Source organism: Stenella coeruleoalba (assembly GCF_951394435.1).
Source record: "Stenella coeruleoalba genome assembly, chromosome: 5".
NCBI classification, from domain to species: Eukaryota; Metazoa; Chordata; class Mammalia; order Artiodactyla; family Delphinidae; genus Stenella; species Stenella coeruleoalba.
The window spans coordinates 137,878,949-137,898,072 of NC_137150.1; the positions used below are offsets into that span (position 1 = coordinate 137,878,949).

The window sequence follows — 19,124 nt, forward strand, 5'->3', positions numbered from 1 at the left end:
TGTGCTCCGCAATGGGAGAGGCCACAACAGTGAGAGGCCCGCGTACCACAAAAAAAAAAAAAAAAGAATGTAGAGAAGAAACTTCTACACTAGGTTCTAAATAGATGTAGTGAAGGTAACAATCTACCTCTCCTCCAACCAGAAACTCTATGAAATCCAGTTTTAAAGCACACGGAGTGGAGAGAATGCCGGTACAGAGTGACCTCAAGATAAAATGCTTAGAAAAGCTTCACTACTCATTCAACATGACAACCTGATAGGAGACCTAAAATGATGTAGACCTATACTAAGTCTGCAACATTTATTATATCAAATATAACCATGTCTCTTCACATGGGTGCATACTGATGACCCATTATTAGAATCTCAATGTAAATTACGAGAGCACAGCAGTTCCTCTACAGGTAGCATCCTTCCCTCACAAATTTCATGCCAGCTTTGAAAACAATCATGAAAGTGATTGCTAAAACTTGGAAGTAACCAAGATGCCCTTCAATAGGTGAATGGATAAAGCAGCTGTGGTACATGCATACTGTGGAATATTATTTGGCTGTGAAAAGAAATGAGCTAGCGAGCCACAGAGAAATGTGGAGGAGGCTTAAGTGCATATTACTGAGAAAAAGAAGCCCCCTCAAAGTCACAGTACTGTGCGATTCCAACATATGACATTCTGGAAAAGGCAAAATATTGAGACGGTAAAGAGGTCACTGCTCATCATAGGTTCAAAGGGATGAATTGTTGGAACATGGGGTATTTTTAGGACAGTAAAGCTATTCAGTATGGTACAGGAAAGGTGACTATGTAGCATTAGACGTTAGTTAAAATCCATAGAAAGTACAGCACAAAGAATGAACCCTAATGTAAACAATGGACTTTGGTTAATAATAATGTATCAATATTGGTTCATCAATTATAACAAATGTACCACACTTAAAAACAAAAAACTACACTGAGATAGAAAAAATTTAACAGATTCAGAGATAAGTAAATAGTAAGTAATTAAAGAAATGAAAAAATCATGAAACTTCACAGGCCCGTCTTCCTTTAAGGGGAAAAAAAAATGTTCTCATCTCGAAAACCCAAAAACTATTGCAAAAGAATTCAATGTGATATTTTTAAAGCACAATTATTGAGTATAAAATGCAGTGTGACAACACACAACTTTGCAAGAACTTTCTGTGTTTAGGTAAGGTCAACTGTATAGTTGAAGGCTGAGCTGTAGATGTTTGCGGTCACAGTGACAGAGATCCCCTCTGGCGATTACCACACATGTTCAAACGCGGTTGACCCGGCGGGACTAAGGGTGGAATGAGATGCAGGAAATAAGATACTGGGCAGGGTCCCCACTTTGCCAGTCATTAGTTCTCCAAAGTTGGGCAACTGACTTTGACGGGTGTCTATTTTCTCACACAAGACGTGAACAGAACAGACCAGGCAGCAGTTTCGATATTGGTCTCCAGTGGAAGAGAGGGGCTGGGTACAGTGGGGATGGGACGATAGGGAGGGGCAAGAGGGGACTGGCTTCCACCAAAAGAGTTCCACTCTTTTGGGGGAGGTTTTACTTACTGGGCTTTTGTGTGCAATTTTATTTGAACAGAGACCTCCTTAGCTAAAAAAAAAAAGACAAAGAAAATTAAAAGAGACATCTGGTTCCTTTTCCCTGAAGGTATTTGCTCGTGCCAAGGAATGAAGCACCTGTGGGTGAGGAACAGATGAAAGCTGGAAATATAAAAACTTGAGAGAACCATTTTTTCATTTCGAAGGGGATTATCGAAGGCAGAATGTACTTTGGCTCCTATAAACCCGTCCAATATCTCATCTCCCACCTTGGCCCACTGCTGCAGTTCTGCAGGATGTTATCCAAAGAGTTCCTCTCCCGTTCCAATGGCCTAAGGGGGGAAGATTCTACCTGAAATACTGGGGCCCATGTTTGGAGGGATGGGTGAGTGCCATCTGAGTATTTGTCCTACTTAGAAGGAAGCAAATATTTATTCAAAAGCATTTATTAAATAATAAGACAATGATCAAAAAGGAAAGGGCAAACACCCATTGTAGTTTACATACAAGAATCATGGACCCTTAAGTTATAAAAGACTTTAATTGAGGAGGGAAATAAAGCCACAGAGGAGAAAAATGTTGTGAAATGTTACATAATAGGAAGTAGACCTGGGATCCAAAGCTGGTACTGCCAGTGATGATCTATTCTAAGTGAAGATCTAGATGAAGATCCTTCTGCTCAGGCACCAGCCTCTCTGTGTTTGCTAGTCAGTGTGAAAAGCATCTCAAATGTTTTGCCTTCCCAGTCTTCTGAAAGCCACATAGGCATGTCTATGCATTCATGTCTGTGTGTGTGTCATTGCACATGTGCCTGCCTTTCTACTGAAGCTCACGAAAGGATATGACCTACCTGCAAAGTGGCAAACAGAACCTGACTGAATGAAGAAACACTTGATTGAGAGTTTAAGAAACAACCATTTGGGGCTTCCCTGGTGGTGCAGTGGTTAAGAATTCACCTGCCAATGCAGGGGACACATGTTTGAGCCCTGGTCTGGGAAGATCCCACATGCCATGGAGGAACTAAGCCCGTGCGCCACAACTACTGAGCCTGCGCTCTAGAGCCCGTGAGCCACTACTGGAGCCTGCATGTCTAGAGCCCATGCTCTACAAGAGAAGCCACCGCAATGGGAAGCCCGCACTCCACAATGAAGAGTAGCCCCTGCTCACCGCAACCAGAGAAAGCCTACATGCAGCAAAGAAGACGCAACACAGCCAAAAATAAATTATTTTTTTTTAAAAAGAACAGAAAAAAAAAGTTGAAGAAACAACCATTTGGATTTCTTACTGCCATCAAAACTTGAATATTAAAAGTAGTCTTTACTTGACTCAATTTTTTGAAGGATACCATGGTGTAGTGGAAAGAACCCACAATTTGGAAAAGACACTGCACTACTAATTAGATGTCCATAGGAAGTGACTTAATATCTCCAAGTTTCAGTTTCTCAATTTAAAAGGAGGATTCGGGACCTTCAAGATGAAGGAGGAGTAAGACGTGGAGATCACCTTCCCTCCCACAAATATATCAAAAATACATCTACTGTGGAACAACTCCTACAGAACACCTACTGAATGCTGACAGAAGACCTCAGACTTCCCAAAAGGCACGAAACTCCCCGCATACCTGGGTAGGGCAAAAAGAAAAGGAAAAACAGAGACAAAAGAATAGGGACGAGGGCTTCCCTGGTGGTGCAGTGGTTGAGAGTCCTCCTGCTGATGCAGGGGACACGGGTTCGTGCCCCGGTCCAGGAAGATCCCACATGCCGTGGAGCAGCTGGGCCCACGAGCCATGGCTGCTGAGCCTGCGCGTCCAAAGCCTGTGCTCCACAGCGGGAGAGGCCACAGCAGTGAGAGGCCCGCGTACTGCAAAAGAAAAAAAAAGAATAGGGACGAGACCTGCACCTTGGGGAGGGAGCTGTGAAGGAGGAAGTTTCCACACACTAGGAAGCCCCTCACTGGCGGAGACGGGGGGTGGCAGGGGGGAAGCTTCGGAGCCACAGAGAGTGCAGCAACAGGGGTGAAGAGGGCCAAGCGGAGAGATTCCCGCACAGAGGACTGGTGCTGACCAGCACTCACCAGCCCAAGAGGCTTGTCTGCTCACCCGCTGGGACGGGTGGGGGCTGGGAGCTGAGGCTCAGGCTTCAGAGGTCAGACACCAGGGAGAGGACTGGGGTTGGCTACGTGAACACACCCTGAAGGGGGCTGGTGCACCACAGCTAGCCAGGAGGGAGTCCAGGAGAAAGTCCAGAACCGCCTAAGAGGCAAGAGACCATTGTTTCCTGGTGCGCGAGGAGAGGGGATTCAGAGTACTTCCTAAATGAGCTCCAGAGACGGGCGCAAGCCACGGCTAACAGCGCAGACCCCAGAGACGGACATGAGACACTAAGGCTGCTGCTGCCGCCACCAAGAAGCCTGTGTGCGAGCACAGGTCACTATCCACACCTCCCCTCCCAGAGACTGTGCAGCCCGCCACTGCCAGGGTACTGTGATCCAGGGACAACTTCTCCGGGAGAACACATGGCATGCCTCAGGCTGGTGCAACGTCACACCGGCCTCTGCCACCACAGGCTCACCCCGCACTCCGTACCCCTCCCTCCCCCCGGCCTGAGTGAGCCAGAGCCCCCTAATCAGCTGCTACTTTAACCCCTGTCTTCACCCTCTCTGAGCAAAGAACAGACGCCCTCAGGCGACCTACACACAGAGGCGGGGCCAAATCCAAAGCTGAACCCCAGGAGCTGTGCGAAAAAAGAAGAGAAAGGGGAATCTCTCCCAGCAGCCTCAGGAGCAGTGGATTAAATCTCCACAATCAACTTGATGTACCTGCATCTGTGGAATACCTGAATACACAAGGAATCATCCCAGAATTGAGAAGGTGGACTTTGGGAGCAACTGCAGACTTGGGGTTTGCTTTCTGCATCTAATTTGTTTCTGGTTTTATTTTTGTTTTAGTTTAGTATTTAGAGCTTATTATCATTGGTAGATTTGTTTATCGATTTGGTTGCTCTCTTCATTTTTTTTAATATATTTATTTTTCCTTTTTCTCTTTTTGTAAGTGTGTATGTGTATGTTTCTTTGTGTGATTTTGTCTGTATAGCTTTGCTTTTACCATTTGTCCTAGGGTTCTGTCAGAGTTTTTTTGTTTTTTTTGTTTTTTTGGTATAGCTTTTAGTGCTTGTTATCATTGATGGATTTGTTTTTAGGTTTTGTTGTTCTCTTCTTTCTTTTTTTTTAAATTACTTTTTTATTTTTAATAATTTCTTTTTCTTTCTTTCTTTCTTTTTTTTTTTTTTCTCCCTTTTCTTCTGAGCCGAGTGGCTGACAGGGTCGTGGGGCTCTGGCCAGGTATCAGGCCTGAGCCTCTGAAGTGGGAGAGCTGAGTTCAGGACACTGGTCCACCACAGAGCTTCCTGCCCCACGTAATATCAAACGGTGAAAGCTCTCACAGAGATCTCCATCTCAACACTAAGACCCAGCTCCACTCAACAAGCAGCAGGCTACAGTGCTGGACACCCTATGCCAAACAACTAGCAACACAGGAACACAACCCCACCCATTAGCAGAGAGGCTGGCTAAAATCATAATAAGTCCACAGACACCCCAAAACACACCACCAGACATGGACCTACCCACCAGAAAGACAAGATCCAGCCTCATCCACCAGAACACAGGCACCAGTCCCCTCCACCAGGAAACCTACAGAACCCACTGACCTAAACTTACCCAATGGGGGCAGACACCAAAAACAACAGGAACTATGAACCTGCAGCCTGCGAAAAGGAGACCCCAAACACAGTAAGTTAAGCAAAATGAGAAGACAGAGAAACACACAGCAGATAAAGGAGCAAGGTAAAAATGCACCAGACCTAACAAATGAAGAGGACATAGGCAGTCTACCTGAAAAAGAATTCAGAGTAATGATAGTAAAGATGATCCAAAATCTTAGAAATAAAATGGAGAAAATAAAAGAAACTTTTAACAAGGACCTAGAAGAACTAAACAGCAAACAAACAATGATAAACAACACAATAAATGAAATTAAAAATTCTCTAGAAGGAATCAATAGCAGAACAACTGAGGCAGAAGAACGGATAAGTGACCTGGAAGATAAAATAGTGGAAATAACTACCGCAAGTATAATAAAGAAAAAAAAAGAAAAGAATTGAAAACAGCCTCAGAAACCTCTAGGACAATATTAAACACAGCAACATTTGAATTATAGTGGTCCCAGAAGAAGAAGAGAAAAGACAGGGACTGAGAAAATATTTGAAGAGATTATAGTTGAAAACTTCCCTAATATGGGAAAGGAAATAGTCAATCAAGCCCAGGAAGCACAGAGAGTCGATACAGGATAAATCCAAGGAGAAACGTGCCAAGACACATATTAATCAAACTATCAAAAATTAAATATAAAGGAAGAATATTAAAAGCAGCAAGGGAAAAGCAACAAATAACACACAAGGGAATCCCCATAAGGTTAACAGCTGATCTTTCAGCAGAAACTCTGCAAGCCAGAAGGGAGTGGCAAGACATATTTAAAGTGATGAAAGGGAAGAAACTACAACCAAGATTACTCTACCCAGCAAGGATCTCATTCAGTTTCGAAGGAGAAACTAAAACCTTTACAGACAAGCAAAAGCTAAGAGAATTCAGCACCACCAAACCAGCTTTACAACAAATGTTGAAGGAACTTCTCTAGGCAGGAAACACAAGAGAAGGAAAAGAACTCCAATAAGAAACGTAAAACAATTCAGAAAATGGTAATAGGAACATACATATCGATAATTACCTTAAATGTAAATGGATTAAATGCTCCCACCAAAAGACACAGACTGGCTGAATGGATACAAAAACAAGACCCGTATATATGCTGTCCACAAGAAACCCACTTCAGACCTAGGGACACATACAGACCTGAAAGTGAGGGGATGGAAAAAGATACTCCATGCAAATGGAAATCAAAAGAAAGCTGGTATAGCAATTCTCATATCAGGAAAAAGGGACTTTAACATAAAGACTATTACAAGAGACAAGGACACTACATAACAATCAAGGAATCAATCCACGAACAAGATATAACAATTGTAAATATTTATACACTGAACATAGGAGCACCTCAATACATAAGGCAAATGCTAACAACCATAAAAGGGGAAATCGACAGTAACACAATCATAGTAGGGGACTTTAACACCCCACTTTCACCCATGGACAGATCAACCAAAATGAAAATAAATAAGGAAACACAAGCTTTAAATGATACATTAAACAAGATGGACTTCATTGGTATTTATAGGACATTCCATCCAAAACCAACAGAATACACTTTCTTCTCAAGTGCTAATGGAACATTCTCCAGGATAGATCATATCTTGGGTCCCAAATCAAGTCTTGGTAAATTTAAGAAAATTGAAATCATATCAAGTATCTCTTCCGACCACAACGCTATGAGACTAGATATCAATCACAGTAAAAAATCTGTAAAAAATACAAACACAGGGAGGCTAAACAATAAACTACTTGATAAACAAGAGATCATTGCAGAAATCAAAGAGGAAATCAAAAAATACCTAGAAACAAATGACAATGAAAACATGATGATCCAAAACCTACGGGATGCAGCAAAAGCAGTTCTAAGAGGGAAGTTTATAGAAATACAATCCTACCTCAAGAAACAAGAAACATCTCAAATGAACAACCTAACCTTACACCTAAAGCAATTAGAGAACGAACAAAAACACACCAAAGTTACCAGAAAGAAAGAAATCATAAGGATCACATCAGAAATAAATGAAAAAAAATGAAGGAAACAATAGCAAAGATCAATAAAGTTAAAAGCTGCTTCTTTGAGAAGATAAAAAAAATTGATAAACCATTAATTAGCCAGAATCATCAAGGAAAAAAGGGAGAAGAGTCAAATCAATAGAATTAGAAATGAAAAAGGAGAAGTAACAACTGACACTGCAGAAATACAAAGGATCATGAGAGATTACTACAAGCAACTATATGCCATAAAATGGACAACCTGGAAGAAATGGACAAATTCTTAGAAAAGCACAACCTTCCGAGACTGAACCAGGAAGAAACAGAAAATATAAACAGACCAATCACAAGCACTGAAATTGAGACTGTGATTAAAAATCTTCCAACAAACAAAGGTCCAGGACCAGATGGCTTCACAGGCGAATTCTACCAAACATTTAGAGAAGAGCTAACACCTATCCTTCTCAAACTCTTCCAAAATATAGCAGAGGGAGGAACACTCCCAAACTCATTCTATGAGACCACCACGACTCTGATACCAAAACCAGACAAAGATGTCACAAAGAAAGAAAACCACAGGCCAAAATAACTGAAGAACATAGATGCAAAAATCCTCAACAAAATACTAGCAAACAGAATCCAACAGCACATTAAAAGGATCATACACCATGATCACAAGTGGGGTTTATCGCAGGAATGCAAAGATTCTTCAATATACGCAAATCAATCAGTGTGATACACCATATGAACAAACTGAAGGATAAATACCCTATGATCATCTCAATAGATGCAGAAAAAGCTTTCAACAAAATTCAACACCCATTTCTGATAAAAACCTTCCAGAAAATAGGCATAGAGAGAACTTAACCTCAAAATAATAAACGCCATATATGACAAACCCACAGCCAACATCTTTCTCAATGGTGAAAAACTGAAACCATTTCCACTAAGATCAGGAACAAGATAAGGTTGCCCACTCTCACCACTATTATTCAACATAGTTTTGGATGTTTTAGCCACAGCAATCAGAGAAGAAAAAGAAATAAAAGGAATCCAAATTGGAAAACAAAAAATAAAGCTGTCACTGTTTGCAGATGACATGATACTATACATAAAGAATCCTAAAGACTCTACCAGAAAATTAATAGAGTTCAACAATGAATGTGGTGAAGTAGCAGGATAGAAAATTAATGCAGAGAAATCTTTTGCATTCCTATACACTAATGATGAAAAATCTGAAAGAGAAATTAAGGAAACACTCCCATTTACCACTGAAACAAAAAGAATAAAATACCTAGGAATAAACGTACCTAAAGAGACAAAAGACCTGTATGCAGAAAACTATAAGACACTGATGAAAGAAATTAAAGATGATACAAACAGAAGACCTAAAGAGACATTTCTCCAAAGAAGATATACAGATTGCCAACAAACACATGAAAGAATGCTCAACATCATACATCATTAGAGAAATGCAAATCAAAACTACAATGAGGTATCACCTCACAGTGGTCAGAATGGCCATCATCAGAAAATCTACGAGCAATTAATGTTGGAGAGGGTGTGGCGATAAGGGAACCCTCTTGCACTGTTGGTGGGAATGTAAATTGATACAGCCACTATGGAGAACAATGTGGAGGTTCCTTAAAAAAACTGAAAATAGAACTACCATACGACCCAGCAATCCCACTACTGGGCATATAGCCCGAGAAAACCATAATTCAAAAAGAGTCATGTACCACAATGTTCATTGCAGCACTATTTACAATAGCCAGGACATGGAAGTAACCCAAGTGTCCATCGACAGATGAATAGATAAAGAAGATGTGGCACATATATACACTGGAATATTACTCAGCTATACAAAGAAACGAAATTGAGTTATTTGCAGTGCTGTGGATGGACCTAAAGACTGTCATACGGAGTGAAGTAAGTCAGAAAGAGAAAAACAAATACCGTATGTTAACACATATATGTGGAATGTAAAAAAAAAGAAAAAATGGTTCTGAAGAACCTAAGGGCAGGACAGGAATAAAGACACAGATGTAGAGAATAGACTTGAGGACACGGGGAGGGGGAAGGGTAAGCTGGGACGAAGTGAGAGAGTGGCATGGACATATATACACTACCAAATGTAAAACAGATAGCTAGTGGGAAGCAGCTGCATAGCACAGGGAGATCAGCTCGGTGCTTTGTGACCACCTAGAGGGGTGGGATAGGGAGGGTGGGAGGGAGATGCAAGAGGGAGGGGATATGGGGACATATGTATACATATATCTGATTCATTTTGTTATACAGCAGAAATTAACACACTATTGTAAAGCAATTATACTCCAATAAAGATGTTAAGAAAATAAATAAATAAAAAATAAAAGGAGGATTAAAATGTCCATCTTGCAAGGTTGTTGTGACAATGAGCTAGTATATACAGGGACCCAAGAAGCAGCAGCTACCATTATGTTAATATTATTAATGACTTTAATTATTAAAATTAATAATGATTAAAAATTTACATAATTCCACTCTATTAACTTATTGGCTTGTTTTGTGCTCAGTTGTTTATTCTGCATGTCCTTTTTTAATCGGTGGCGTTATCTGTCTGCTTTACATTGTGTATTTTCACAGGTTTTGTGTGCGTGTGTGTATACACACATGTAAGTGCTCCAACAGGTGTTTCCATTTTCCCATTAGGAATTTGCCTCTGGAGTCTTACAATTATAAAAGCAAAACATTCAGCACTGCAAAAATGTTAACTGAATGGATTCAAGACCAGGAGAGTTCTCATTATATCCATACCCATACTACCTGGACATATCCACAGAAAACAAAGGTCTAAATGCTAAGGGATGGGACATGGCGCGTGTGACTTTGGAAATAAATGTTGGGGATGGGGTGTGATCCAGGGGAGGAACTGTGGCTCATGGGACTCTTCAAAGAGAAAAACTAGTGTGGAATCTGAGGTTTTCCCCAATACCAGGAGGAGAGTTTTGAGAGGTTGCTGGAAACACCCCCCTTCCCTGCTTAAGGACAGTGATGTGGTCTGGGTCTCAGCCTCTGGATGAGCCAGCCTGAGTCCAATATCCAGCTCAGCCACTTCTCCCCATGGAACCCTGGGCACGTTACTCAGAGATTCCAAATCCCAGGGTCCTCTTCTGTGAGTTGGAGGGAATGGGTCTTCCCCCATTGGGTTGTGAGGATTAAGTGAGTTAATACAGGTAACGTGTCACAATCAGCACTCTATAAATGTTGGCTTTATTAGGATCATGTTATCATTCTGCATGGATCTAGCCCTTCCCACTCACAGCTGTTGCAGTCCATGATGAAACACGGTCCTTATCTGAATGTTTGCAACTTACTTCATCCCTAAAACATAGCACATCCCATTTAAAAATGGCACGTTGATAAATGCTGGAGAGCGTATGGAGAAAAGGGAACACTCTTGCACTGCTGGTGGGAATATGAATTGGTACAGCCACTATGGAGAACAGTATGGAGGTTCCTTAAAAAACTACAAATAGAACTACCATATGACCCAGCAATCCCACTACTGGGCATATACCCTGAGAAACCCATAACTCAAAAAGAGTCATGTACCAAAATGTTCATTGCAGCTCTATTTACAATAGCCAGGACATGGAAGCAACCTAAGTGTCCATCATCTGATGAATGGATAAAGAAGATGTGGCACATATATACAATGGAATATTACTCAGCCATAAAAAGAAACGAAATTGAGTTATTTGTAGTGAGGTGGATGGACCTAGAGTCTGTCATACAGAGTGAAGTAAGTCAGAAAGAGAAAGACAAATACCGTATGCTAACACATATATATGGAATCTAAGAAAAAAAATGTCATGAACAACCTATGGGTAAGACAGGAATAAAGACACAGACCTACTAGAGAATGGACTTGAGGATATGGGAAGGGGGAAGGGTAAGCTGTGACAAAGTGAGGGAGTGGCATGGACATATATTCACTACCAAACGTAAACTAGATAGCTAGTGGGAAGCAGCTGCATAGCACAGGGAGATCAGCTCGGTACTTTGTGACCACCTAGAGGGGTGGGAGGGAGGGAGAGGGAAGAGATATGGGAACATATGTATATGTATAACTGATTCACTTTGTTATAAAGCAGAAACTAACACACCATCGTAAAGCAATTATACTCCAATAAAGATGTAAATAAGTAAATAAATAAAAATAAAAATGGCATGTTGGACCCATAAGCTTACCTTCAGAATAATATCACAAAAAGTAGAAACCCAGGCAGACAGAGGAAAGAAAGAGGAGACATCAGCCTAAGGGAGATACCCACCCAGTTTGCAAGATGAGAAGCAAATGGTTAAGTGGCAGCTGATGGAGGGGACCTCTGTGCCAGCAAAGAAGGAAGCCAGTAAAGGGAAATACGATTCACACCACAGAACCCCAGAGAGGTCCTGATGTCTGAGGGCCCAGCACATGATGGAGGGGGAGAGGAGGGGCAAAAACTCGAGTTTAAGGAAGCTGGCATAAGGAGCATTTCAAGTGCCCTCCTCTCCTGGGCATACCCTGGCAGGAAATTGGAGGTCCCCTTCCAGAGATGGTGAGGATTCCAAGCCCTGCAGAGTGTGGGGATGAGGCACTGGACTGGAAGGAGAATTAAGTGAATGGTGAGACACCCCCCCTTCCAAGGACCTTCCCTCTATTTGACCTTCAGCACACTGCAGCCAGGCTCTCACAACCCCCAGCCTTGCTGCACTGCCCTTCCCAGGGTAGAAGGTTGCAGCACCCTTCGCTGGAGATACTGACCAGCTCCAAAGAAAAAGCTCTGAAACAGCCACGTGTTCGTGGCTGTGGGTCCATGGTCAGGACCCACTCCCATCATGGCACACACGACAGCCAACAACCCCACCTGGGCTCATTCTTCATCAGAACAAGCACCCAAGCACCACCAGATGGGAGACAACCTCCAACATGAGCGACAGTAACCAAAACCAACAAACAGAAACAGAAAAACATAAAGCAAAACGATGACATGAAGCAGAGAAAAATATTTTAACTTATAAAAACTATCACTTAGATACTAGAGATAAAGTAAAGATGCTGCCTCCATTTTTTTTTAAAAAAGATGCTGAAATAACAAATCAGAGAAGACATTCAACTCCTAATTGATGAGTTCTAAGAACAGAGCACATGAAAAAATGGAAGGAAAATTATCAAAGAAATAATACAGGAAAACTTCCTATAACTGAAAGGCATGAACTTCTAGACAGAAGGGCCCCCTGAGCACCTAACACAATAAAAGGAAGCAAACTCTGACTGAGGCACATCAGTGTGAAATTTCAGAACACCAGGAACAAGGAGAAAAGCCTGAAAGCATTCAGAGAGAAGAAACAGGAACCATATAACCTGTAAAAATTGTGAATCACTATTATACCTGTAACTTATATATTGTACATCAACTATACTTCAATAAAAAAAAAAGAAACAGGAACCAGGGGTCAATGAAGCATCGCTTTCCAAATCGTGAGGAAAATGTTTTTTAAAGAGAACTGAATGCCTGACCAAATGGCCAAGCTGATGCCACCCCAAGAATGAGAGGGATGGGATAATGGGGGCACAGGGAGTCCCACACAAGAGACCCCCAGTTCTTGGAAGCAGCCAATTCACCTAGAACCTAAGAACACAGGACTCCCAAAGTCATCCTCTCCCTTCCCTCCAAAAACCTGAGGGATGACTGAATGTATCCTGCCACTCTGGCAGGAGATGCCAGTTCTGCTGGGGAGTTGACTGGCCTCTTACTGATAAGTACATAGAAAAACTAAGGCAACACTCAAATACCAGGTATTAAAGACAAAAGGCAAACGCAGCACAGCATATGGTTCACCTTTAATAATAGTTACATAGTTACAATCACTTAGAAGTAAACATTAATGTAACTGACATCATTGCTTAACTACTTGGAAGGTTGGAGGAACAGGGAGGGGATGGGGTGGGGGATGAGCAAATTCTGCTCTTCCTTCATAGAAAATCAATAGTGCCCAAACTGAAAACTCATAAAGGAGCAGCACAAGCCCATGATTCACAAACATGGAAGTAAATGACAGAAGAACAGCTAAGACAACAGGAGTTACCTTTGGGAGGCGTTGGGCAGAAAACGGCTATGAGCTTGGAAATACTATTGGACTTTTAAACTTAGATAGATGATAGATAGATATGTATTATTTTGCGAACAATAACAACTACATTAGAAAAGTGATAAAATATGTAGGGGACCGTCCGAGTGAATAAACTAAAGAAGAGGCAGCTGTGGAGCAGATGTCTCAGGATTCATCAGGGGCCTAGAGGTATAAAGCACCTCCTGCAGGACTGTCACATGCCCATCGTCAGGGCTGTGGTATCTGCCTGGTGGTCTGACCAAAGCTCCATGGGGAGAAAGAGGCACCAAACACACCCCTCTTCATTATTTTAGTAACACTTGTTTGTTTATTTAGGTCGTGTCACTATACCAAAAACTAGCAAAAGCCAAACCGCTCAGTGTAGTTATCTGGTGTTCTACAAACCTCTTCCCCAAATCCACACACACATTCCTTCATCCTTCACCTTTGAAAAGCCTTAAAACTTAAGGCGAAAATTAGTTTAAAACAAAAAATACTTCTGAATGGTAATTTGGCAGGACGCATCAAAAGATTAAAGACAGGGCTTCCCTGGTGGCGCAGTGGTTGAGAGTCCGCCTGCCGATGCAGGGGACACAGGTTTGCACCCGGGTCCGGGAAGATCCCACGTGCCGCAGAGCGGCTGGGCCCGTGAGCCATGGCCTCTGAGCCTGCGCGTCTGGAGCCTGTGCTCCGTGACGCGAGAGGCCACAGCAGTGAGAGGCCCGCGTACCGCAAAAAAAAAAGAAAAAAAAGATTAAAGACACACACCCTTGACCCCAAAATTCCACTTCCAAGAATGTATCCTAGTCTTTGGTAAACTAGACCACTGGTTTGCAACAGTGACCTTAGACCCTCAGAGAATGTCAGAATACTGATTCCTGGGCCTCACCCCCAAGACAGCCTGATTTAATTGGACTGTGATGGGGCCAGGGCATCTGTATTCAGCAGCCAAGATGGAGAGCTCTTGGTTTATAATAGAGAAAACTGGAAACAGCCTAAATACTCAACAGAGAGGATAGATGAAGTCCATCATGATAGGGCCATACAATGGAATCCTAGACAGTGTTAAAATAATGTGGCAGAAAAAAGATATTTCATTAAGCATATTTATTGACATGGACAGATAGTTACAATATTAAGTAAAAACACAGGTTATAAAAGTATATGTGATATGATCCACTTTTGGAAAAAAGTGTATACAAAAGAATTGCCACCATTCTGGAATTAAATGCAACATTGACAGTAGCTGTAAGGTCTGAGTGTGGAAAGATTTAATTTAAATATTTTTGTCTATCTGTATGTTCTAATATTTCCACAATGAAGAAAGTATTATAGAGACTGCCTATTACAGACATCGCCTTCCAAAGTTCAAAAATGCTTAGACATGTCATTTGTACGTTTTAAACGTTTTAACACTGTTCACATAGATTTCACCTCACGCCCCACTCCTGGTCAACCAATAAATTTATACACACACCCAAACTCTCACCCGAATCTTTCGGGGCACACTGCTCCCTGCCAAGTCTCCAGGGTGAGAGGACAACTTTCCATGAGTTTCATCTCTCCTTTGTAGGTAATAAAGTTTGGCTGCCTCAAACCCAGAATATCCTTGTTAACTTCCTTACACCCGCTGACCTTCTAAATTCAAGGGATGAGAGGGGAGCTGTTTTTACTGTAATAATATCAGGAAACCAGAGAGTGGATTTGTGACTCTGAGACAGACAATGAGGAAGACACAGCCCACCTCCAAATCCCCCAAATTCTAGCCCTGCTAAACCATTCGTGTAATAGGGAAGAACAAATCTGACTCCATATTGGATCTGTTTCTTTTACTTTAATCTTTGTATTCTATCGCTTTTGCTGCAAGTTAAGAATGTTGCCTATAGCCTGAAATATACAGGATAGCTCATTCTCAAGGCTCTGACCTTTAAAGGTGTCACACTTTTCCATTCATATAGAGATTAAAAAGTTGCAGAACAGAGAATAACATTTGTCTTGTTGGAGGTTTACAGGAACATCATGACCTGACCCACACGGACAGTTGCAAGAATATAGGATCTGGCACCAGAAAGGTTGCAGCAAACAACTGTAACCCCCTCCCTTTTTAGTATAAAAGCAGCCTGAATTCTAACTCGGGTAAGATGGTTCTTTGGGACATGAGTCTGCCATCTTCTCGGTCAGCTGGTATTTCGAATAAAATCGCTATTCCTTGCCCCAGTAACTCATCTCTCGATTTATTGGCCTGTCGTGCAGCAAGCAGTACAAGCTTGGACTTGGTAACATTCAGGATCATTGGTGGAGGCTGTTGGGAGAGGTAGGAGGGATGAACTGGTCCCAGTAGGCATTCAGAACATGCGTGTGTCTTCCCCAGAAGCTTTGAGTATGCGGAAGGGGCTGAGTTACAGATCACAGAGCATGAAACACCTGCAGGGGACAGACCTTCATATTCTGAGCAAAAGTTGCAAAGGCCTTCACCCTTCACTTTACCCACCCTGACACCCACTGCCTTCTCCATGCCCCCTTCCCTCAGTCTTTGCATCAAAGTTGTCCACTGAAAAGAACCAAGTAAGCTGCAGAGTTCTGCAAAACGCTATCTTCTGAAGTTTTTGAAACTCAAGATAAAAGCAGTCAGGGAATGAAGACCAAACGCCAAATATGTGAGAAAAAGGCTTGAACATGTGGTGCAGTGTGAAGCGTCTGCTCCCCAGGCCCGGGGAGCAGACTTTTGCCAACTAGTAGCAAACAAGCAGGATACTGGAGCAAGCAGGAAACCTAAAGTTAGGTTTTACTACCTAAAATGGAGGATTTATTGAATGGTTTAATTGGTAGTCTCAGGACTAAACCCCAAGGGGGGAACAAAAACATCTTTCTGGACATACCTAGTGAGCCTGCATGCACTCCATGAACCTCACCTACAGCCCACGGACCTGCAAGTCTGCAGGGGGACAGAGCCAGGACACAGCTCTTCCTTCTTCTAAACTTGACACACCCCAGAGCCAAGAGCACGGTAGTCTTTATTTAAGAGGCAAAATGGTTCTTTATTTAAGAGGCAAAATGCTTTCTTATGGTAGAACAGGCCTTCAGACCACACACAGAAACTCAGGTGTTCTGTGGAACAAAAGGACCCATGTGATCAGCCCGCTCCTGAAATATCCCAACCCACGAGAACAACGCTCAAAAGGTCAAAGGTAGATTCGACTCAACCAAGATTGTTCCATTTCAGTGCTGGCAGGATCATCTGAAAATTTTCCCAGGTCCATTTTTGGTCAATGTAGAGAATCGTGACATTGTGTGTTTATGTAAATCCCATGTGTTCCGAGAGATTTCAAGTCAATATGAGAAGAGAAGCACAAAGGCCTTGACTGGAATGCTGACTGGTGATGCAGGGCAGGTAACAAACCCTCCCCTGCAGGGGGTGACTCACAGCCCAGCACCCTAAGAAACCAGCCACTGCCGAAGGCTGGGGTCCCCAGGGACTAGCGTGACCATAACAGTCCCTTCTGTCACCCTGCTCCCTTTCTGTCCCGTCAGCTCAACAAACGTGAGTGAAGTTGTCTGTCTTCCCTGGAAGGGTCTTTCCAGCCACACTCACCCCCTCTCTGGGTGGCACCCTGGATCCACTGTGGATGGACTTGGAGTTGACAGCCTGAATCAAGGCCAAGGCATAAAGAGGGAAGGGAGAAGCAGGGACGGTGACTGCCTTTCTGACTCCAGTGAAAATGGGGCTCCATTTTTTAGAGTGGCATTCTGTCTGCAAACCAACGTGATGCTATCTTTACCCAGTAGAAGAATCCCTTTTAAAAGAAGCTTCTATTTATTACAACATACTATAAAATAATGGGAAGACATCTTTGCTTTTAAAAATCTTATATTTTTAAAGGGGATTCAACTCTCCAATGTTAAAGGAACTTTCTCCAGGTTCCACTAGTCTGGTGAAGGCTTCTGTTTAGGTGTGGAGCCTTCCCGTACACGGACAGCAGGTGCCTTGACCTATAGGAGCCCCATAGAAGGAGATCACATAGAACATGGTCTTTTTCTACCTGAGTAATTAGCAACAGAGTGAAATTCAGTAAGACTGGGGTCCTCCTCAGACCTCTCTGAATGTGGTCTAAGAAGAGACAACTTATCCTGAATTCTAGGCCCTGGTGAGAGGTTATCACAATATTTACAGGATTATTGCAATATTGTAATCTATGCAATAGATTATATGTACAGTACACATGAAATCTATGTACTAGATTATATATATGTGTGAACGTGTGTGTGTGTGTGTGTGTGTGTGTGTGTGTATGTAATAGCTTATGTTTATTAAAAGATTTGGGGCGGGGGAATGCCATGCAAAAATCATGTTAAAGACAATTGAGCCAAGCAGTGAAACAATGCTGAAATGGCCTAGAAAACCAAATGGTATTTGATATTTACTTTTCTGGATACAGACGTGGACTTCCTGTTATCACTGATCCTGGTTGGTTAGGATCCTCAATGTTTTCTAAATTCCTAGACTGCTTTATAGTCAACAGTCTCAATTAGTAAGTTCAAAGGGAATTCTCCAGAAAAGGTGGAGTGAAGTAAGTGTCAACGATGGCTACAGAAGACCAGATACACAGCTTGTAATATAAATAAGTGTTTAGGCATACACTGTGGTGCGTCATCTAATCTGGTCCTATTACCAAAAAAAGTAAATAACACTGTAATTTTACTATGGCACATACTGTGAGAGCAGTCATCGTTTGAAGAGGCATTCTGAGCGATTTTTAAGGGCAAGCACTCATCAACTTCCAAATCTGTTCTTCATGTGACCACGTCATAGCACTTGGTCAATTCTCCTGTTTGGTTTTCAAAATTCTGACTGTGGATCACCCACTGGTGATCTAACTATTTGTAAGAAATGAAAAAGAAGCCTTGTGTGAAGAAGAGGGGGAAGGGTTAGGAGAGAGAGCTTTCATAATTAAATGTGACTTGCTTGGAGGTTAGGACCTCTTCAAACGGAGACAACAAAGACAAAAAGAATCCATGAAAATGCACCTTTTACCTTCCAGATGCACAGCACAGACAGCGTCAGGGGTGGGGCAGAGGAGCCGCCAGGCTCTGCATCACATCACGGGCTCAGAGATGCTCTAGGCCCAGATACCCGCCTGGATCACCTATCTCAACAGAAGCAAATTTCTTGGTGACATTCCAGAAAGAAGCATACTACCAGAAAATATCATAACTCCTCCTATACCATGAGCTGGAGGTAAGCATTTTTTAAAAACTTAACCTTTGTGCGCTCTGCACTCACAGTAATGTTATTTATCATTTGATTATTCTAGAAGAAAAGGGACTCTGGATACTATTACTGACTTTGAGAACCAGAGGATTTGGCAGGACTGCTGGCGAGGAGGGGAAACTCAAGTACAATGTGAGCTTCTCACCAAACCGCCCTGGTTTCACAGCTCGCACGTCTCTCCCTTCCTAAGAATCTGGTTTTTTCCCTCATCCAGTTATTCCTATTTTTGGTATCACTGGGTCCGGTCCCTTCTAGTAAGTATCCCATCAGCTCCGGCCGGGGACAGGCTGCTCAGAACACTCACCCTTCCACCTCTGAGTCAGCTGCCTGTTCATGGAAATACTATACAGTGATCATTTTCATAAAAATTTGTGCTGGCTTGGTTTTGTTTCTCTTGACACTG

The 19,124-nt window shown here is 42.3% G+C and overlaps 1 protein-coding gene across 9 annotated transcripts in view; it reads right to left on the reverse strand.

Annotated features, from left to right (window-relative positions):
* ERG (ETS transcription factor ERG) overlaps positions 1-19,124 on the reverse strand; it is a 278,833-nt gene that overhangs the window by 246,680 nt on the left and 13,029 nt on the right. For 2 of the 9 annotated variants that reach the window (XM_079921911.1, XM_079921910.1), the window contains exon 1: positions 18,485-18,596. The exons of 5 other annotated variants lie outside the window; for them this stretch is intronic. The gene's annotated coding sequence lies outside the window, so the exon portion shown is untranslated. Of the gene's footprint in view, positions 1-18,164; positions 18,280-18,484; positions 18,623-19,124 lie in introns of those variants that run through there. 2 more of the 9 variants (XM_079921912.1, XM_079921914.1) reach the window with 2 other exon arrangements.